This window comes from Protopterus annectens, chromosome 6.part1 (assembly GCF_019279795.1).
Source record: "Protopterus annectens isolate FY-2018-M chromosome 6.part1, PAN1.0, whole genome shotgun sequence".
Lineage (NCBI taxonomy): Eukaryota > Metazoa > Chordata > Ceratodontiformes > Protopteridae > Protopterus > Protopterus annectens.
The window spans coordinates 195,853,231-195,876,355 of record NC_056738.1 but is presented as its reverse complement, the minus strand read 5'-3'; positions in this window follow the sequence as shown (position 1 = coordinate 195,876,355).

Here is a 23,125-nt window from a genome sequence, read left to right as displayed (position 1 = left end):
AGGTTCTTCATACCACTCATTCTTTCCATTGGGTTCCTCTGTTATATTCAGCTGTGATGGACTTGGGGTTAGACATGTCCTGTCCTCTGCAGCTGGTGGAGTGTCCTTGGTGAGCATGGAGAACCACTCTTTTTCAGTCTTAGAGGGAGGAGCAGGGAATGCTTCCATGCATAGCCGGACTAAGATGCCTGTTGGTCTGCTTCTGTGGATATTCTTGTCAAAAAGAAACAGAAAAACATGCATCTCCTCCATCATCTCCTGACTGTGTTAATTTAGATAAGGAAGTATTGTGATTAACTTAGGGTTTAGTTTAGTCTCTAAATGGTAAAAAAGGGAGTTCTTCAGTTTCTGAAGATTCCCAATGTGATAAATGGGATTTTAGAGATCCAGGCAAGTTTGGCAGGGTTTTTTGAAATTTATTGGTTTATGTGTGCCCCATTGATATTTCTTTTGATAACTATTAGTTTATTTCTCCCTTCGAGTTTCCTTCCTCGCTAGATTTTTGCGTTTTGTAGTTAGAAAGTTGTTAACTTTCTGTCAGTGTAGGCCCCCCTTCCTGCCCATAGTGTGTGTGTGTGTGTGTGTGTGTGTGTGTGTGTGTGTGTGTGTGATTTACTATGTCAGAAAGTCAGAAAGTGACTTTCTCTAAGTGCACAGAGTGTGGCCACAAGCTGTCTCCAGCCGACGGTCACACTCTGTGTGTAGCTTACTTGGGGGTGCCTCATTTGTCATCTGGCTGCAAAATTTGTGTGGCCTTCAACTCCCGAGCCCTCCGGGATGGCAGGAACAAGTTAATTCTGGCAGGTCTTCTACCCGCGGAATCAGCTTCTGCTTCTTCTTCTTCCACAGCTTCTTTGCCAGCCACAGCTGTGGCTGTCCAGCTTTCCGGCCCTCCTCCCCTGTCCGGGCAGGACTCACCTGCCCACCTTGCCACAGGGAGAAAGAGAGGCCAAGAAAGAGAAAGAAGGACAAACACAGGGAGACAGAGAGACATTCAGAAAAGGAAAAAGAGAGAGATAGAGATAAGGGCCGCAAGCGGCAGGCCGAGTTGGATCCAACGGCCCCTCCTGCTAAGGTGATTTTGTCTCCTGTTAAAGTTACTAGGCCATCCCCTCCTCAGCTCCATTCACCATGTTTTTCTCCGGAGCCAGAGGAGGACACTAGACCACCCTCGAGGTCGTGTTCGCGTTGGCTCTCCCGGCCGGCGTCGGTGGCATACTCGAGATCGACTCTGAGCATCTCTAAAGCAGACATGGATCAGATGATGTGAAGGTTTCTACAAACTCAACTGCAGATGAGAGTGTTGCTGGCTCCCCCCCCCCCCACCGATGCGGGGAGTTCGGCTCCATTTTTCACCCCGATAGTGTCTTCTCCGATCCACCATCAGATTTCAGAGTCTATGGATCCGAGGAGCCCCAGAGTCAGGGGATCGGCACTGATGGTACCTTCGACCTCAACGCCGGCCATGCCCTCGTCGGTCGGATCCGCTTTTGGATCTGAGCTCTCGGAGCCATGAGTTGGGCATCAGATCTGAGGGGATGAGTGTGTCATCGGCTCAATTGTGGTCGGGGCATACTGTCACTTTGGGTCCGGTAGTTCCAACTTCGGCTCCAATCCCTTCGTTGGATCCGAGGGTCGCTGCTACCTTCACCACCAGATGTTCATCGTGTTTCACTGTTGCAGTCATTACTCTTGGGTTAACCTGCTGGCAGGCTACCCTCAGTCGGCCGAAATTCCAAAGTCTAGGTTCGGCATCGGTTGCTGTCGCCTCCTCCCTGACGTCAGTGTGCCAGGGGTATAAAAGATGCAGCCGATGCCATTTTCTTCAGTCTTTCTTGCCGTGTGGTGCCCGAAGCAAAAGCAGTTTGCAAGTGCCGATCGGCCGACTCCTGAGATTTTCAAATCTGAATTTCAGAACCGAAGTCTTCATTAAAGCTAAGTACCCCATTGGGGAAACTTTTTTCTTGCTCCAGACCGATGTCAGAAAAAGTTAACAATTGTATTTCTTGTGGGAAGCAAATACCTCATAAGGATTTCCACTCTTACTGTATTCCTTGCGTAGGCCCTGATCACAAAGTTACTAGTTGTCAGTTTTGAGCTAGATTTAACCAACGCACTATCAAGCATCGGTTCAATTTTGCATTTCATTACTTTCGCCAAAGATTTAATTATATAATGCCATCGGAACAGCCGACAACTGGAGTTTACAAAAAACGCAAGGACAAGGAAAAGGATAGGCATCCGAGGTCCAAAACCGACGACGAAGCCTCTACTAGGCCAGTCGCCGGTTCACCGGTTCTCAGTGAGGTGCTTTCGCAGCCCCTGGCGCCCGCTACCTCAGAGCCACAGGCTGCTACCAACTCCCACATGGAGCCGATTGGGCCTCTGGATACTCAAGTTATTGGACACTCGGAAATCACTCCCTCAGAAGGGTCCAGAGCCGCTGAGCAGGCATTGGCTTCTGAGGGTGTCTTCAGACCTACACAGCTATATATTAAGCCATCTTCAGCTTCAAAGACAAAGACTAAAGCAGCTCTAAAGACAAAGAAACAAGTACAGCATTCTCCTACTCAGACTTCCATGCCTAAAAGACAGATGCTCAAAATGGCCGAAGACCTAATTACTTTGATCAGGGGCTCCCATCCCCCTCCTGATAAGAAGCCTAGGCAAGAGACAGAGTATGATTCTTCTGATCAGGTATCTATTTCCTCTGATTCCTCTTCTGAACAGGATTACTCCATGCTTCCCTATGAGGATTCTGATGGTGAAGAATCCATTCCTTCAGCCTCTCCTCCTGAGGATTATTCTTTTGGGGAAACACTGCATTATATGAGGGAGCATTTCCACTGGGAGAGCCAAGATTATTCTGAATCTAAGAAAAGGCTCAGAGACTTTCTGCTTCTTCCTCAGCACAGACCCCTTGCTATTCCACCTGTTCCAGACATTGTAGATGATGTATTTTCAGAGTCCGGTCTGTCCCCTGACTCTTTACCCCCTGCACCTGCTAAGCCAGATAGATACTACAGGGTCCTGGATTCTCATAAATTCCTATATAAAAACCCTGCTGCTGACCCAAAAACTATATTTCAGGGTCCCAAGGGGGTTAAAGCTTCCACTGCTAAAAACCCTGTCCCCTCTGATAGGGATTCTAGGGCTCTGGACAAATGGGGGAAAAAAGTTTACACTTCTGCCACCCTGGCTGTAAGGGCTTTAAATTGTCAGTTTCATATGTTTAAATATCAGCAATATTTAATGTCACTACTTAAGCAGAAAATGTTGACAAATACTGAATGTTCAGAGAACAAGGAATTGCAGGATTTATTGCATGCAACTGAACAAGTGGGAAAGCATACTTTGCAATGTGGTTATGATTCACTGGAGGCCTCTTGCAGTACCGCTGTTACAGGTTCTGTTACTAGAAGGCATGCTTGGTTAAAGGAACAGAATCTGCCTGATCATGTTAAAGCAAAATTATTAGATGCACCATTACAGCATGATACTTTGGTACTAAAGCAGAAGAGGTGTTGAAAAAAATGAAGGATAAAGCAAAATCCATGCAGACAGTCAAGGATTTCTTACAGGTCTGTTTGCTGCTTTTTTGTGGAGAGTTGATTTCTTACAGGTACAGCCACCCAGGTTTAGCAGGAACTGGCCTTCTAAAAATTGGTCCTTTCCAGTCTCAGACAGACCACAAAGAGGCAGATACAGGCATCCCAGAGGCAGATCTCAGCCCCAAGGCTCATATAGGCCTAAACAATGGGGTGCTCCTACCTCCAGAAGCGGAGAAGACGAATCACAACCTTACAGGAAACAGTCCCAATGACTTTCCTCTACCAGTTCCAAGCAGTTTTCTTTTGACAGCCCCCTTAGGGGGAAAACTAGCACTTTTTTCATCAAATTGGCAAATGGTTACCCATGACAAATGGGTCCTGAACATAGTGTCCCTAGGCTACAGGTTCCATTTTCACACTCTACCAAGGTCAAAGGGCATGCCAGACCTGCCACACAATCAATGGGCAGAGGCACAAAAACAAATTACAGCCCTCATGGACAATGAGGGCCATTCAGCAAGTACCACATCAAGAGCAGGGGCAAGGATTTTACTCCAGACTTTTCCTAGTACCCAGGAAGGACAAAACCTGGAGACCAATTCTGGACCTGTCTATACAAAATACATTTCTGGAAGTTCCAAAATTCAAGATTTTGACTTTACAGCAGCTACTCCCATGCTGGGCAAGAGGGCTTGGCTCGTAACTTTGGACCTAAAAGAGGCATACCTGCATGTCCCAATCAGGCAATCTTGCAGAAGATACCTCAGATTCATACCTGGCTCAATGCATTACCAATTGTCTGCACTGCCCTTTGGCTTATCTACTGCGCCCAGGGTCTTCACAAAATGCCTGGCACCAGTAATTGCGTTTTGCAGACAAAAAGGAATTCAAATATATTCCTACTTGGACGACTGCCTAATTCAAGCAGAGAACAAAGACACTCTTCTAAAGCATCTGGCGTTTGTAGAAAGATAACTAATTGGCCTAGGGTACACAGTAAACGAAAAGAAATCAAAATTGGCGCCCTCTCAAGAGATAATATTCCTGGGTGCAAGCTTAAATACAACTGCCCAGATGGCTTATCTCATGCCAGACAAGCAAAAACAACTGACTACTTACTTCAAGAAATTGGCAACAAAAACCCACTTGGCATCCTGCATTCTACTAATTCCATATGCCAGACTGCATATGAGGAAACTACAATGGTATCTGAAAAGTGTTTGGACTCAGCATTGTCACAGCCTGGAGACAGTAATTGCACTCATTCCCTGCCTACAACAGGAGTTTCGATGGTGGGCAGAAGCCTGTCACCACAGCAAGGGTCTGCCATTCAGTTTACCCACAGCCAGACAGACACTGACAACGGATGTATCAGATTATGCCTGGGAGGCCCATATGGCAGGAAAATGTATTCAGGGCACATGGCCTGCAAACCAGATGCATCTTCACATCAATCAAAAAGAGATGCTAGCTGTTCAAAATGCCCTGACAGCTTTCAAGGACCTGCTTCATCCAGGACAGTTACTGATAAAGACAGACAACAGTACGGTCATGTGGTACATAAACAAGCAGGGAGGTACACATTCCTACCCCCTCTGCAGACAAGCAATGACCTTATGGGACACAGCATTGGCTTTTCAAGTTCACCTGCAAGCACAATTCCTGCCAGGAAAAACAAATACTCTGGCAGACGAACTAAGCAGAAACCTCATGGATCCCCACGAATGGAAACTGGATCCACAAGTCTTCAGCATGATAATAAGGAAATGGGGATGCCCAGACATAGATCTATTTGCCTCCCCTCACAACTGTCAATTGCAGAAATTTTGCACAAGGATTTATCACAAGCAAGCATGGAAAGTGGATGCCCTATCATTCAGCTGGAAAAATCTAACAGTATATGCTTTTCCCCCACTGCCTCTCCTTCCCAGAGAACTCCTAAAGGTCAGACAAGAGAAGCCAAAGATGATATTGATTGCACCAGACTGGCCACGCCAGCACTGGTACCCAATCCTAAAAAGCTTGTCTCAAGGTCCAGCATGGATATTGCCTCAAACTTCTCACTTGCTGACCCAACAAAACAATCAGATCCTGCACAGCCAACTCAGGACCTTAAATCTGGCAGCATGGTGGATAATGTAGCCATTCAGAACACTCCTCTTTCAAAAGCTGTTATGGATGTTATCTTGGAGGCCAGGAGGCCCAGTACCAGAAAATCTTATGCAGAAAAATGGAAGAGATTCTATGCTTGGAACCAGGGACAAGGCATTGACATGTCTGTACCAAGTATTCCTCAGATTTTACAATACCTAACTAAGATGCTGAACAAAGGCCTTTCTTTCTCATCAATTAAGATTCATGCCTCTGCCATTTCAGCACATTACAATATGGAACCACCTATCTTCTCTCATTCTTTAATAAGGCAGTACCTCAGAGGGGCCAAAAACATTAGGCCTCCAAGGAGAGCACCAATTTCCGCCTGGGACATCAATTATGTTTTGGAAGAACTCACACTGCCTCCTTTCGAGCCAGCATCAACAGCTGATATAAAATTCTTATCCTGGAAAACAGCTCTGCTCCTAGCAATAACCTCTGCAAGGCGAGTCTCGGAGTTACAAGCACTTATGGCTGTGGAACCTTTCATCATTTTTCATCCAGACAGGGTTTCTCTGAGGACAAACCCTACATTTATGCCTAAGGTGGTGTCCAGTGTGGCCCTCAACCAAACCATTCACTTGCCTACCTTTTACCCAAATCCACAGAACAAGGGTGAGAAAATTCTGCATTCTTTGGACATACACAGGCAGTTGCTTCTACTTGGACAGAACTAAAGCTTTCAGAAAGACTGAGCAACTTTTAGTGTCATATGCTGCAGGATCACAAGGAAAGGCTATCTCAAAACAGACTATTTCTAAATGGATAGGCCATTGCATCCGTTTCTGCTATTCTCAACATGGCAAATCAGTGCCTAAGGGCATTAGGCCTCATTCCACCAGAGCAGCAGCCACTTCAGCAGCCTTCCTCAAAGGAGTACCAACCAAAGATATCTTTGAGGCTGCAACTTGGAGTTCAGTGCACACCTTTACAAAGCACTACCACTTGCCTCTCTACTCTAAGTCCAGAGCAGGCTTCACCACTGCAGTTCTGCAGGGTCTCATAGCCTCTCCTAATCCTATTTAGCCCAGCCACCCATCCTCAGCTTTGGGATTCTACCCAAGAGTAATGACTGAAACAGTGAAACACGATGAACATAGTACATTTGCATACCTACCATAAATGTAGATGTTCGAGTGTCTTCACTGTTGCAGTCCAGGTTACCCACCCTCCATCCCCCTTCTCTTTGCTGGGACTTATCTGCATTTCGCTATCCTATACAACCTTTTTGGTGTATTTGCTTGTAGATGAAGGAAATGTTGTTTTTGTGCATGCATTTCTTATTGGTATATTTTTCAGCCTACCTATTTGGGCCACCTGACATCTGGGGCAAGAAAAACTGAAGAAAATGACGTCGGCTGCATCTTTTATACCCCTGACACACTGACATCAGGGAGGAGGTGAGGGCAACTGACGCCGGACCTAGACTTTGGAATTCTGGCTGACTGAGGGCAGCCTGCCAGCAGGATAACCCAAGAGTAATGAATGCAACAGTGAATACACTTGAACATCTACATTTAGGGTGGGTATACAACTGTACTTTTCAGGGAAGCCGGTTCTCCTTTAGCATTCGACATTGTGGAGAGGGATCTCTGTAAAGGATCAAGACCCCTCACTCTTTCCTCGGGGTCCATCCCTGTCCATTCCTGCCCCCTCACAGTTGGGCTCGTCTTCCATCATCCAGTCCCTCCAGGGACAGCCTGTGCCTATTGAGCCCCAGCCAGTTCCCCTGGAGAAACACAAAACCATTTGTGAGCCTTCCCTGGAGAGCCCACCTGAGGAGGTTCCTCACAAATGCCAGTGTAAAAGGAGGCACTTGGACTCCCCCGAGTCCCTCACTGAGGATACCAACTTGGAGGAAGGGGAAGGTTCCCCAAATCACCCCCCGAAGATGTCTCCTTCAGGGACATAATGGAAATCCTTTGCCAGAGGGGGGGTCCGCCCAAAAACCTTCCTCTGACGAGTCGGTTTTCCTGGAGGCATTCAACAAAGGCCCATCTACCTCTTGGGTGTCCCCCCAGCCGACCTTCTGGTGGACCTTATCACCACCAGAGCTGGGAAGGAGCCGGACACTGTGGAGCCAATACCCAAAAGGCCCAACAAAATATTGAGCCCCCCCGGCAGATAGAGTTTCTTGGAGCAAAGGTTCCCTGGTTGATGCCATGGTGGTGGCAATGGCCACAAAAAAGGAACTCGCCCAGGAAAGTTCCTCAGTCCACCCCCCAGACAAGGAATCCAGGGTGATGGACCGTCTTGGAAAGAGGACTTTTGCTTCAGCTACTTTTATTATAAGGGCGCTGAATTACTTGGCCCACGTAATTCGACTGCAGCAGGACCTTGTAAAAGAGTACGCTTGTCTCCCCCGGAGTCCATGTCGGCCGAGGATAAACGGAGCTTCTTGGCTCGTATGGCCACTCTCAAGTCTGTGTCCAATATGTCCATGCATCTACTCTCTCATGCCACAGAGGGAGCCGCTAGGGCTAGCGGGTCCGGTATCGCCTTAAGGCGTCTCACCTGGCTCCATCTTTGTGATTTCTCGGAATCCTTCAAGTCGTCCTTCGCTAATGCACCCATTGACGGTTCGACCCTTTTTGGGAAAACTGTCTGCGATACGCTTGTCCAGGGCGAGAAAGATGGGAAAACGCGGTCAGCCATCGGGATCCGCTTCTCTAACCCACAAAGGTCCTTTTCCAGGAACCAGCAAGGACAAAAGATGCTGTGGTTCTGGAAAACTCAGCAGTCCCGGAACGCTCAGGACTCCTCCTCCCCCAGAGGCAGAGGGGGGCAAGGTGGACGCCGGCCCAGAGGCAGAGGGGGGCTGAAGAACTTCGGGTCATTGGAACCTTTTTCAGATCGACCTGCGTAGCAACCCTGAGGGGTTGCCCGACTGCTCCCCTCTGGAGGCAGTTGGGGGGCGTTTTTCGATGCACCTAGCCCAATGGCAGTCCATAACGACACATCGCTGGGTGCTTCAAATAATATCCAGAGGCTATTCTGTTCCCTTCACAAACAAGCCCCCTTACACAAGGTGCCTCCCAGATGTCCCACCCGCGCAGAGGGAGGCCGCGGAAGTGTAAATACAAAAGCTGTTAGAAAAAAGAGCCATCCAGCAGGTGCCCCCAGACCAGTCTGGATCAGGCATCTATTCCAGGTTCTTTTTGGTGCCAAAAAAGATGGGGGACCTAAGGCCGATCCTCGACCTATCAGCAATGAACCTGTTCGTTGCCAAGGAAAAGTTCTGGATGGTCACGCTTCAATCCATCCTGCCCTTCTTGCAGGAGGAAGACTGGTTGTGCTTGCTAGACCACAAGGATGCGTACTACCATATCCTGATGGACAGGCAATCCAGGAGGTTCCTCCGCTTTCGGCTAGGGGACCAGTCATTATCAAATCAGGGTCCTACCCTTCGGTCTCACCACAGCTCCCAGGGTGTTCATCATGGTCATGGCAGTTGTTGCGGCCCACCTGAGAATTCGGGGCATTCAGGTCTCCCTGTACCTGGACGACTGGCTCCTCACCGCCACCACCAGGCATCTAGTCTTACTAGCCAGAGATTTCTTTCTCCGGATATCACCCTGGCTGGGGATCACCATAAATCTCAGGAAGTCTTCCCTTCAACCTGTTCAAGTGTTAGACTTCATAGGGGTGAGAATAGATTCTCTTCAGGCCAGGGCATTTTTGACACCAGACAGACTACACAGCCTGGCACTTCGTGTGTTAGCACTTCTGCAGTCCCCTGCACCCCCAGCAGAATTAGTCCTGAGAGCCTTAGAGTCCATGGCAGCAGCTATCAACCTGATCCCTTGTGCTCTTCTGCATATAGGAATTCTACAGTGGACGTTGCAAGTTCAGTGGTCGATACGTCATCAACCTCTAGATTTCCCAATCCCTCTGAGCAGTGTGTGCAGAAATTCTCTCACGTGGTGGCTCGGATCCCAGAATTTGCAGGAGGGACATCCTTTTGTTGCGCCCCAACCCCAAGCCACAGTGACCACAGATGCCTCCTGCCTAGGGTGGGCTGGCACTGTTCGGGCAGGACTGTTCAAGGCACGTGGACTCAAAGCGAGACCGTTCTGCATATAAATGCTCTAGAGATGAGAGCAGTCCTTTTAGCGTTGGAGGCCTTTCATGCTTATCTTCCTCTGGGAACTGTTGCGATCCAGTCGGACAATATGTCAGTGGTCTGGTATATCAACATTCAGGGGGGAACCAAGTCTTATCCCCTTTGTCGAGAAGCTGTAAGAGTTTGGGAATGGGCGATCTCCACCAACTGCTTTCTGATAGCAACGCACATTCTGGGTCAGTCCAACATCTTGGCAGACAAATTGAGCAGAACTATCCTTTCCCCCTACGAGTGGTCTCTGAACCCTTGTGTAGCGGGACAGGTCTTCCTCAAGTGGGGTCAGCCTTACTGTGATCTCTTCGCATCGTCATCCAACGCAAAGTGCAGAGAGTTTTTCGCTCTAATCCTTCCGATGGGGGAAGCCCCCAGAGACGCTCTTGTTCATGCTTGGCCACCCGGTCTTCTTTATGCATTTCCCCTGCTCCCGCTCATGACAAAGTTCTTACAGAAAGCTCGTCGCTTGGGGAGCAGAATGATCCTCATAGTCCCATTCTGGCCTCGTCAAGTCTGGTTCCCCTGCCTACGGTCTCATCTCATAGCTCCACCTTGGATCTTGGATCCCATTCCGGATCTGATTCGTCATACCTCGGGAATGCTTCCTCCGAACCTGGACATCCTGAAGCTAACATAGTTGCTAGAACACCTGGTATCTCTTCCCCTGTTAAATCCATCTTAGTTGCAGCACATAAATCCTCTACCAGGAAAATTTACTGTAGCAAATGGAGACATTTCTCCATTTGGGCTTCACAGAGAAATCTGGATCCTTTTACTGCTCCGATCCCAGCGGTATTAGACTTTTTGTCTTATGTCTTCCAGCAAGGAGCCAGCTGTTCCACAATGAAGGTCCAGCTGGCGGCTATTTGTCATTTCCATGTAGGGGACAATTTAGGCTCTTTCACTGCTGCCAGAATTTGTAAGACCTTTTTGAAAGCCACTTTTCTTTTGAGACCTCCTATTAAGAATCCGTCCCCGCCATGGGATCTGACTGCGGTTCTTCAGGCCTTAGTTGCGCCTCCTTTCAAGCCCTTGGCATCAGTTGACTTAAAATTCTTGTCATGGAAGATGGCTTTTCTGATAGCTATCACCTCAGCCAGGAGAGTGTCGGAGCTTCAGGCTCTTTGTATGAAACCCCCATATCTTGTGTTTCATAAGGACAGGGTGTCTCTCGGGACTAATCCGTCTTTTCTCCCTAAAGTTGCTTCTGAGACAAACATTAATCAATCTATTAATTTGCCTGTTTTTTTCCCTAATTTTCAGAACAAAGGGGAATGCAAACTTCATTTGCTGGATGTTCACAGGCAGTTACGTTTTTATTTGCATAGGACGGCGGTCTTTCTTAAATCTGATCAACTGTTTCTTTTGCTAAGCCTTTTTTAGGGAAACCAGTTTCAAAGGTGACTCTCACTAGGTGGATTTCCCTTTGTATCCTACAAGCATATTGAGAGCTTGGTTTACCAGAACCAGTAGGAGTTCATGCACATTCTACACATTCTATGGCAATGTCTGCTGCATTCTGGTCTAGAGTTTCCCTGGATGACATTTGCTCACCGGCTACCTGGGCGTCCTCTCACACCTTTATTACTCATAAACTGGATTTGGTGTCTAGAGGAAGGGCTTCCTTTGGCTCTGCAGTGCTCCGGAATATCCTTCCTTAAAGGCCTCCCAAGATTTCGGGTAGCTGAGGACTCTGTCCCACAGGTTGCTGATCAGATGAAGTTAACTATTTCAGATAAAGAAGTTATGTACTCACCATAACGTTCCATCTGAGTAGGTAAACTTCATTTGTCAGCAACCGTCCCTCCCTCCTTCCCCCTTACCTTGGCGATTATTTTTACTGAGCTCGATGTTCGGAGTTCACGAGCTTGTGGTTTGTCCTTGGTTCAGGGGTCTCAGGTTTTAGTTTGTTGGTGTCATGTGTGGAGTGGCAAACTTGATCTGAGGATTGGAAGGAGGTTGCAGTGTAGTATGTGTAGGGGGGAGGAGCTTGGAGCTTGGATCTTTTGCTTGGTATTCTGCCGGCTCGGATCCATGTTGGATCCGAAACCCACAGGTTGCTGACAAATGAAGTTTACCTACTCAGATGGAACGTTATGGTGAGTACATAACTTCTTTTTTTGGTATATTAGCAAGCTAGAAGGGCATTAATGCCTGTGCTTGAAATATTTGTATGTATAAACAGGGAATAGATTTTGAGGGAGCAAATTCTGTTATTTCTCTTCAGAAAACCTTTTTTTCTGACTGTGAGGAGGATATTTCTTCTGATTTTCCTTTGGAAGAATTTTTTTTCTGAAACCATATCTAGGATGAACCATTTTTTCAGTGGGAGCAAAGTGACTTTCCACTGTCTTTAAAAAACATTATGATTTATTTCAACTGGAATTGCCCTAGCCTACTGCTGTTCCTCCTTTTTTTCCAACCTTGGAGGATGCTTTTATTACAGCCTGCAGTGTTCCTGACAGCCAGATTCAGTCCTTAAGGAGGATAGATTGTATATATATATATTTTTTAATCTTACAAATACATATTTTCTTACCCCTACATTTGCAGTGATTTCCTTATCAAGTTATTTTGCATCTGACTTTTAGTAAATGCTAAGTGTTCAGCATATTGATCACTGTTGCAGTAGCCTTAGCTATATATGGGTCATATCCTGTGAAGAATATAACAGCTGGCCAGCTTCCAAAGCATCAGGGCACCTTCCACATAAGAAAACTGACAGGCAGCTTGAACTGAAATGACTAAGACAAGCTTGGATGTAATGCTCTTTAGAGCTTTACTGCTGTAGAAGAGTGCTTCTCTGAGGATTTAGTGGATCGACAATCAGCTTGTGTTTTTCTTTACTGGGTAGTTAAGTTCCCTTTGGAGGAAAAAAAATTCCATTTTTTTTTATTTTGTTCATGTTTTATTACTTTCCTCTTTAGGAAAGATATTTTAAAGCTAGGAGTGCTGTGTTTCATCTGACTGACTTGAGACCGTAATGTACTTTTAAACAGAGCACTCATTTTTTCTGTCAGTATAAAAGTGGTGTAAGTAACTGAAAACATTTTTTTCTGTGGAGAGTTTGTATGTATTTTACTTTTATGAGGCTGAAGTGCTTTTTACTGTATTTTTCTGTCAAAAAGTAATTTTGTGGACTGGTAGTGTTTACTGGTAGTTGCTGCACATCTTCCCCAGGAACAAGGCATCATTTTTGACTTGGGCATGGAACAGATTACCGGTCCCATGATGGGCCCTTCTTTCAACCACAAAAAGAAAACAATAAGCAAACAGCCTTTGCTACCACAGCAGGCTAACATTTTGCCTCAGCCACAGGTGGGTGACTCTGTTGTGGCAATTTATTATACTTTAGACCACTCATCTTTTACCCCTGATCCCTCTGGTGTAGCATCTGCAGCCACAATAGACTGCAGGTTAGCCATGTCCTCTGCGACTGTTGGGAATCCCCTCAGTGGACAAGGGAGAGCCACTCCTGTCTTTCCTGTGAGAGGGAACAGGGAAGATGTCCCTGTTGTGTCACAATGCTAGGCCTATCCCTGAGGAAACTGCTGCTGCCATTAGTAACTTGTCTGGCCCTATTTTTCTTGTAAAAAAACAAACAAACAAACAAAAAAAAAACAGAAAACCAAGCATGTATCTACTCCTGCTCAATTTTCTTTGGATAGGAGTAGTTTACTAGGTCAGGTTCATGGTTTAATTCAGGATGTTGATCCTTCTTGTAAAGTAGTTTCTGGTAATAATAAAGGGGGAGTCTTCTTTTCCTGAAGAAATTTGATATTCTGAATCTGAACAGGAAGATACAAGAGGCAAGTACAATGTTTTGCCCTTAGATTTCTTGTTTAGATTCAGAAGAGCTCAGTTTTTGATTTTTTTTGTGAGGTTTCTCTTTCTCTGAGACTATTGTTGGAATGTGCCAAAGTTTTCAGTTGGAGAAAACAGGTTTAGAAAACACTGAGTTGTTACAGAAGGATTTTCCAAAACCTACACCCACTCTTCCTGTTCTGTCTGCTGAAGAGGATGTATATGTTACTCCCTACAATTTTTCTGATAGTCATCTAGCTGCACAAAAAAGGCAGATAGGATGTATAAGATTCCTCATTTTTACATTTTATACCCTATTGCAAACCTGACCCAGTAGCTATAGCTTTAGTTGATCCCACTGCTGCTAAGCACTTAGTTAATTTCAGTCCTACCCTTTCTGATAAGGGTGGGGACATTATTGATATTGTATACTTCTACAACTTTGATTTTCAGAATTTTGCATTGTCAAGCTCATTTGTTAAAGTTTGTTCTGAAAAAATTGTGAAAGTATGAGAAATATTTTATCTGCAGTTTCTTCTTGTGAGGAAAAATCTTTTTTAAATAACTTAGTTTCTTCTATTGCACAGGTCACTACCCATTGTTTACAGTGTGTGTGTGTGTGTGTGTGTGTGTGTGTGTGTAACTCTCTGCCTTACCCTTTGGATTATCCACTGCACCAAGAATGTTCACAAAGTGTCTACCTCCAGTTATAGCTCATTGTAGGCTACAGGGTATCCACGTTTTTCCATATTTAAACAACTTGCTTATCTTTGCAGAGTCTTTTTCAAAGTGTCCGGAATCCTTCTCTTGGGTGAGAGATCTCTTACACAAGCTGGGATTCTAAGAGAACATTCAAAAGTCTTTCTTGATTCCTTCATACTGTATTGTGTTCTTGGAGTGTCAACTGTACACCTCAGTTCAAAGGGATTTCTTCCACAGGATAAATCAGATCTTTATCCAGATTTATTTCTAAGGTTTTCCACTCACACTTTGGTTTCTGTGAGGGGAGTGCCACATGATTTTGGGTCTCATGGCATCTGTGATTCTCATGACACCCTTGACAAGACTCCATGTGAGAAAGATACAGTGGTATTTAAAATCTCTTTGGTCCCAGAATCAACACCCTTTATCTTTTTAAATCTTAGTACTGCAGTTTGTCAGAAGTGAAATCTTTTAGTGGAGACAACAGATATCCTGAAATCCAGGTTTCTCCTTAACCCACCCTACTTCAAAGCAGTCAGTCACTACAAATGCTTCGGACTGTGCTTGGGGAGCAGTTTCAGGATGGATAAAAGGGCAGGGGATGTGGAACACCAAGGACAGAAGCAAGAACATAAATATCATGGAGATGCTTGCCCTGATCAAGACACTCATCTATCTGAACCCCGGGACCTCTTCAAGTAGTTACAGACAATACCACAGTCATATGGTATATCAGCAAACAGGGGGGGACCAGGTTGCACCCTCTTTGTAGGCTAGCTATGTTAGCTTGGTATATAGCTTCACAGCGCAATCTCACTCTACAGGCATTCTGTCAGAGCAAAATTGTGTGATAGAGAAGTTGAGCAAGATCTGGGCAGACCCTCACCAATTTGAATTAGATCAAGGGGTCTTCCAAGATTTGATCCATCTGTGAGTATTTCATGAAGTAGACCTCTGGCTCATCTCTGAACAATCAACTGGAAAGACTATGTTCCTGGACTCTATGCAAGAAGGCCTGGAACACAGATACCTTTTCTTTTCCTCTCACATGTCTGTTCCTGTATACTTTTCCACCCTATCCATTAATATCCATGGTACTCCTGCAGATTCCTGTGCAAGAAGGGTATGTTCCCATATGGACAGGGTTTCATAGGTTCATAGGTAGGTACTAGGCTATCGGCCCTAGGGCCCATACAAGCCTAGCCAAAAAATGTACCCTGGCTTTCGCCACCCAAGAAAATTATTTTCCTATGCCCCTGTCGAGCAGAGCCACAGAAGTGATCCCGAGGTGAATTTCCCATTTCCCATCCAATCATCAAGATTTTTCTTGAGTGCTAATGAGGAGCTCTGTTTGACATAGATGGGTAGTCTGTTCCAGAGGATGGGAAGTCTCTGGGACAGGAATCTATCCCTCCAGCATGTTCTGTTTATTGTGGTGACAAGGTTAAGGTCCCTAGAGCGTGTAGCTCGGAGGGATTGGGATTTCTTTAAGTGGAGTATGTCCAACAGCTCTGGGTTTGACATAGCTTTGTATGTTAGGCAGAGATCGCCTCTGAGTAGGCGATATGCGATGGAGTAAAGCTGTAGTTTTTTGAGACGGTCTGCATAGGGCGTCTGTTTGAGGCCAGTAATCCTCTTTGTGAGGTATTTCTGTGGTCTTTCCAGTTGTTGTAGATGTCTTGTGAGGTACATACCAAAAGGGGCGTTGTACTCTATAATGGGTCTAATGAGTGATGAGTAGAGGGGAACAATGACCTCTTTTTTTCTGGATGAGAATCCTTTTGTGATGAGATGAGCCACGTAGAAGGATTTCCTGACCACTGTGGCGATGTGGTTATCAAAGGAGAGACTACTGTCCACCTGTGTCCCAAGGTCTCATCACATTTTCGGCATTAAGTAGACTACCAGCTATGTGGTAGTTCATGGGTACAGAGTTTTTACCAAAGGGGATAACGATACACTTTTTGGCATTGAGCTTCAGGCCATGGCTTTGACACAAGGTATCTGTCTCGGTGAGGCCCTTTTGTAGTTTGTCCACATCGTTAGGAGTTTTGATTATGGCTCCTAGTTTGCAGTCATCTGCAAACTTTGTTAGCCAAAGACCTTCTGTGTTGGCCTACACTTCAGAGAAGTAGATACCAAGCAGGTGAGGACCCAGGACTGAACCCTGTGGTACTCCACTTGTCACTGGTCTGATGTCGGATTTGGAATCCGCTACTTTCACAGTGTGGGTTCTGTCCGTGAGCCAGTTGGCAACCCATCTTGTGACATAGGGATTTATACCTAGTTTAGTGAGCTTATCTATAATTCCAGAGTGGGGATGGTGTCGAAAGCCTTGGCGAGATCTAGATAAGCTGTGTGAACCATTTTACCATCATCTATGGCTTTGGTGACTGCTTCAAAGAAGTCAATCAGGTTTAGGAGACATGATCTGCCTTTTACAAATCCAAACTGAGTAGGGTCCAGAGTTTGGAGATTACCAATGTCTTTGTTTATGAGTTCCATGATGATACATTCCATGGCTTTGCAGACCAGGCTCGTCAGGCTAATGGGGCGGTAGTTCCCGGGGTCTGTCGTGGCTCCCCCTTTGTGGAGTGGGATAACTGTCACGGTGCGCCATTCAGTGGGTACAAAGCCTGAGGTGAGGCTATAATTGAACATGGTACTTAGGTAGGGTGCCAGTTCATTCAGTAGTTCGTGTAGAATGCAGCTTGGGATATTGTCAGGTCCCATGGATGCTGTGTTCTTGGCTTTGGAGAATGTGTTTTTTACCTGTGCAGCCATGATTATAGGAACTTTGCATTCTTCCGGTATAGAGATGGGCCCTCTACGGGGTGGGGGGGGGGGGTGGGGTAAAGTTAGCACTGAACCTATCTGCTAGGATGTTGGCAATATCAGTTGGTTTTGTATATTTAGTGCCATTATGCTGTAACTCAGAGCAGATCTGAGTGTTCCCATTTAGATTCTTGGCATAGCTATAGAATGCTTTGTGGTTGTCTTTAGAGTCGGTGGCAATTTTGTTTTCATAACTAGCTTTGGAGGATTTTATGAGGGATCTCAGCTTCTTACTGAGGTTGACCAGGGAGTTCCTCCAGTCATGGAATTTTACTCTTTTTTGCAACAGTTTCTTTCTTCTGTTGTAGAGTTTGTTTATGGCAGAGGACCACCAGATTGGCTTCCTTTTTTTGGAGGATAACTTCTTGGTTCTGTTAGGGATAGCATGATCCATGCACTCGTGTAAGTGCTTATAAAGTGCATTTGTGTAGGATCCGGCAGTCATACCACTATTGTCTGTCTGCATGGGTTTCATGAAGTTTGCCACTTCTGTCTTAAGAAGTGTGAAGTTGGCTTTTGAGAAGTTTTTTACGATGGTTTCCCTAATTGGGGCTGGGGGTGGGATGTGGATGTCTAGGCTGATTAGCTTGTGGTCGGATCTGACCAACGAGGAATTGACCTCTGGTGTGGAACATCGGTTTCCCATGTTGGTGATGACCAGGTCTAGGATATTGCTGCCCCTGGTGGGGGTGTGAATAAGTTGATCCAAGGCGTTGGAATTTATGAATTCTAGAAAACGTTGAGCAAAAGAGTTGGTACATGAGTAGTTTTCCCAGTTAATGGTGGGGTAGTTGAAACCGCCCATTATTAGGGTGTTGGGTTGTACCCTAATACTTTCCAGTGTATCAAGAAATGAGGAGTGTGAATCCTGGGGCATGGTGGGGGGTCTGTAGCAAGCTACAATTTGGATTGTGGTCTTGCCCAGAGTTAGTTTCACTTGGATAATCTCGGATGCATTATGCTGTGCAACTAGCCTGGAGGTGTGGATATCCTTAATGAATATGGACACGCCTCTGCCTTTAGTGCTTCTTTCTGGGTTAGGTGGCCGAAAGGTGTGGTATGAATTGAAGCCTGGTAATGCAGGGGTGCTCTCTGGAGCTTTGAACCAGGTCTCTGTCACTGCACAGATGTCAATGTTCTCCATTTTAAGGAGTGCCTTGAGTGAGTGCATTTTGAGGTTTAGACTTCTAGCATTGAGTAGCATTACCCTCAGATTTTGCTTGCTTGTACCTGTTACGGTGGTGAATTTGTCATATGAACCTTGCCTAAAAAAGGCACTGTAGGGGTCTTAGCCAGTATCCGGAATGCTAAGGGCGGCAGGTGCAGGCCAGAATGCTAAGGGCGGCAGGTGCAGGCCATCTCTGGCAAAGCATCGTGGACTGTCGATCATGTCGTCCCAAGCAGACTGGATCCCCTTAGAATGACACCAGAAGCTTAGCCAATTGTTGAAGTCAATCATTTTGTCCTTGTACTGTGGTATCATTCTGGGTGATGGCAGGATGCTACTCAGGGTTAGGGTCATACCTGCCTGGGATACAAGATCAGAGAGCTCCTCCATGTCTCTTTTCATGTAGTCCAGGGAGGTACGTCTCAGGTCATTCACACCAACATGGACAATGACAGTGTCATATTTGTACTTATTGTGGAGTGACCTGAGTGCATGCGTTATGTGGTGGATCCTGGCACCTGACAGGCAGCTGACAGTAACTTTCTCCTTGTTTAGTCTAGTGAGTGGAACATCAGTGTGCCTGACTATAAAGTCACCTATGACTAGAGTGTTGGGTACGTTGCTATGCCTTATGGGCTGTGATTGAGTGGCACACTGAGTTTGTGGGCTTTGTGTCATTTGGGTTTTGTTGGGGGGTGGAGTTTGCTTGCATTTATGCTTTGGATGTCCCTGATGCTTGGGCAGGTTTTTTATTGAGAGCCTCCGCAAATGTAGGTGTGTGTTTTGTGTTTCTATGTGTGTGTTTTGGTGGTGTGGGTTTTGAGGGACTATGTGATGAGTGTGGTGTGGTGCAAGTGTTTACCCTCTCCTCTTGACTATCTAGTCCAGTCTTGGGTGAAGAGAACTTTGCTTCCAGTTTGGCTATATGTGCATCTCTCACAGGTTGTAGTGTTGGGTGGTAGGAGGAGAGGGTTGTCTGTGTACATGAGGCAATTGCTGCATTGCCCCAAGATGCCCAGATTCATCAGGTAGACAGGAGAAATCACTGGGAGCTGACCCTTAGACATGCCTGGATAAGTGCTTACTTATTAAGTACTAAAAACTGCTTTCCACTAGAAAAGTGAGGAAAGTTGAGTGCTGTAGTAATTTGCAGCTTATGTAGTGCTTACAATGAGATTTGAACAAGTGCTGAGTTCAAAAAAACAGATTTGAGTGCTGAAACTAGAAAACTGGCTAGTTATAAGAAAAACAAAACTAAGCTAGAAGGCTTCCCTCCAACACAGAAGGGCTTGGGGGCTCAGAAGCCTACAAACAGTCTATGCCACTTAACAGGAAAGGCAGGAAACAAGCTTAAATTTTTTTTCTTCTGTTTCCCAGATGCTCTCTTTGTACACAGTAGGAGTGCCTGAAATCAGAATATGATCTCACTGCACTCAGTTGAGTAAGCAAATGAGATGGGCCCAGAAGGAGTATCCAAACACAAATTTACAAGAGGGGGCGGGCAGTTACAAGGCCACTAAGATTAACAGCAAAACAAAAACAGGGAGGGTGGGTGGTACTAACTGAAGAGCAGAGTCAAAACTTCCAGTTCAGTTAATATATATTCCTGCAACACAGTTAAATCAATTTAAATACTGTATTTTTTGAAAAAAAGTGCAGATAAAGGTACTTAAATTCTCTTATACGTCCAGTTGAGTACAGCTAGATCTTAGCCGGCCAAAGCTGAGGTTTTTAAGCAGAAAATATTTCAAACTGTACCACTTAAATAGGCAAAGACAGGAAATCAAAGAATGTGGCTACCCCCACACCTGTAATTACTAATAAATAATAAAATTCAGCAAGCACTGACTGAAGAGCAGAGGCAAAACTTCCAGTTCAGTTAATATATATTCCTGCAACACAGTTAAATCATTTTAAATACTGTATTCTTTGAAAAAAAGTGCAGATAAAGGTACTTAAAATCTCTTATACGTCCAGTTGAGTACAGCTGAATCTTAGCCGGCCAAAGCTGAGGTGTTTAAGCAGAAAATATTTCAAACTGTACCACTTAAATAGGCAACGACAGGAAATCAAAGAATGTGGCTACCCCCACACCTGTAATTACTAACAAATAATAAAATTCAGCTAGCACTGACTGAAGAGCAGAGTCAAAACTTCCAGTTCAGTTAATATATATTCCTGCAACACAGTTAAATCAATTTAAATACTGTATTCTTTGAAAAAATGTGCAGATAAAGGTACTTAAATTCTCTTATACGTCCAGTTGAGTACAGCTAGATCTTAGCCGACCAAAGCTGAGGTTTTTAAGCAGAAAATATTTCAAACTGTACCACTTAAATAGGCAACGACAGGAAATCAAAGAATGTGGCTACCCCCACACCTGTAATTACTAACAAATAATAAAATTCAGCAAGCACTGACTGAAGAGCAGAGTCAAAACTTCCAGTTCAGTTAATATATATTCCTGCAACACAGTTAAATCAATGTAAATACTGTATTCTTTGAAACAAAGTGCAGATAAAGGTACTTAAATTATCTTATACATCCAGTTGAATACAGCTAGATCTTAGCCGGCCAAAGCTGAGGTTTTTAAGCAGAAAATGTTTCAAACTGTACCACTTAAATAGGCAACCACAGGCAATCAAAGAATGTGGCTACCCCCACACCTGTAATTACTAACAAATAACAAAATTCAGCAAGCACTGACTGAAGAGCAGAGTGAAAACTTCCAGTTCAGTTAATATATATTCCTGCAACACAGTTAAATCAATTTAAATACTGTATTCTTTGAAAAAAAAGTGCAGATAGGTTCATAGGTTCATACTAGGCTATCTGCCCTAGGGCATTTATAAGCCTAGCCAGAGTGTGTGTGGCTTTCACCACCCCTTAGGATGAGAATACTGTACCCATTAGTTTGCTGTGCCTCTGTCCAGCAGTGACACAGAGATGATTCCTGGGGTAAACCTACGATCTCCCATCCACTCGTCAAGATTTCTCTTGAACAGAGTCAGTGAGGGGCTCTGCCTAACATGGACTGGGATTCTGTTCCATAGTGTAGGGAGTCTCTGGGTGATGAATCTGTCCCTCCAGCACGTCCTATTTATATCCGTGTTGAGGTTTAAGTCTCTTGCTCTCGTGGCTCTGGTGGATTTGGATTTTTTGAGGTGGAGCATGTCCATTAATTCCGGGTTGGACATGGCCTTGTATGTCAGGCACAGATCAACTCTGAGCAGACGGTATGCGACTGAATAGAGCTGGAGTTTCTTCAGTCGGGCATCATGACATATGTTTGAGCCCCTTTATCCTTTTGGTGAGGAACTTTTGGGGTCTTTCCAACTGCTGCAGGTGTCGGGTAAGGTACATTCCGAATGGGGTGTTGTACTCAATCACTGGTCTGATAAGTGAAGAGTACAGGGGTACAATGACCTCTCCTGATCTGGATGTGAATCCCTTCATGATCAGGTGGGCAATGTAGAAGGTCTTCCTAACCACTTTGGCAATGTGAGTGTCAAAAGAGAGGTTACTGTCAACTTGGGTCCCCAGGTCCCTGATAACTTCTTCCGTGTTTAATAGATTACTACCTATGTGGTAATTAGGGGTTACCTTGTTTTTCCCAAAGGGTATGACTATACATTTTTTGGCATTTAGCTTAAGGCCATGGCTCTGGCACCAGTTATCCATTTCTATGAGACCTCTCTGGAGGATGTCTGTGTCTGATGGAGTGTCAATTATGGTGCCCAGTTTGCAGTCATCTGCAAATTTTGTCAGCCACAATCCCCCTATGTTTGCCTGCACTTCAGAAAAATAAATGCCAAACAAGAGGGTGCCCAGGACTGAGCCCTGTGGGACACCGCTCGTGACTGGCTTAGAGTCTGTCATGGCACATGACAGATAAAGGTACTTAAATTCTCTTATCGTCCAGTTGAATACAGCTAGATCTTAGCCGCCAAAGCTGTGGTTTTTAAGCAGAAAATATTTCAAACTGTACCTCTTAAATAGGCAAGGACAGGAAATCAAAGAATGTGGCAACCCCCACACCTGTAATTACTAACAAATAATAAAACTCAACAAGCACTGAATGAGGAGCAGAGTCAAAACTTCCAGTTCAGTTAATATATTCCTGCAACACAGTTAAATCAATTTAAATACTGTATTCTTTGAAAAAAAGTACAGATAAAGGTACTTAAATTCTCTTATACGTCCAGTTGAGTACAGCTAAATCTCAGCCGGCCAAAGCTGAGGTTTTTAAGCAGAAAATATTTCAAACTGTACCACATAAATAGGCAACGACAGGAAATCAAAGAATGTGGCTACCCCCACACCTGTAATTACTAACAAATAATAAAATTCAGCAAGCACTGACTGAAGAGCAGAGTCAAAACTTCCAGTTCAGTTAATATATATTCCTGCAACACAGTTAAATCAATTTAAATACTGTATTCTTTGAAACAAAGTGCAGATAAAGGTACTTAAATTCTCTTATACGTCCAGTTGAGTACAGCTAGATCTTAGCCGGCCAAAGCTGAGGTTTTCAAGCAGAAAATATTTTAAACTGTACTACTTAAATAGGAAACGACAGGAAATCAAAGAATGTGGCTACCCCCACACCTGTAATTACTAACAAATAATAAAATTCAGCAAGCACTGACTGAAGAGCAAAGGCAAAACTTCCAGTTCAGTTAATATATATTCCTGCAACACAGTTAAATCAATTTTAATACTGTATTCTTTGAAACAAAGTGCAGATAAAGGTACTTAAATTATCTTATACATCCAGTTGAGTACAGCTAGATC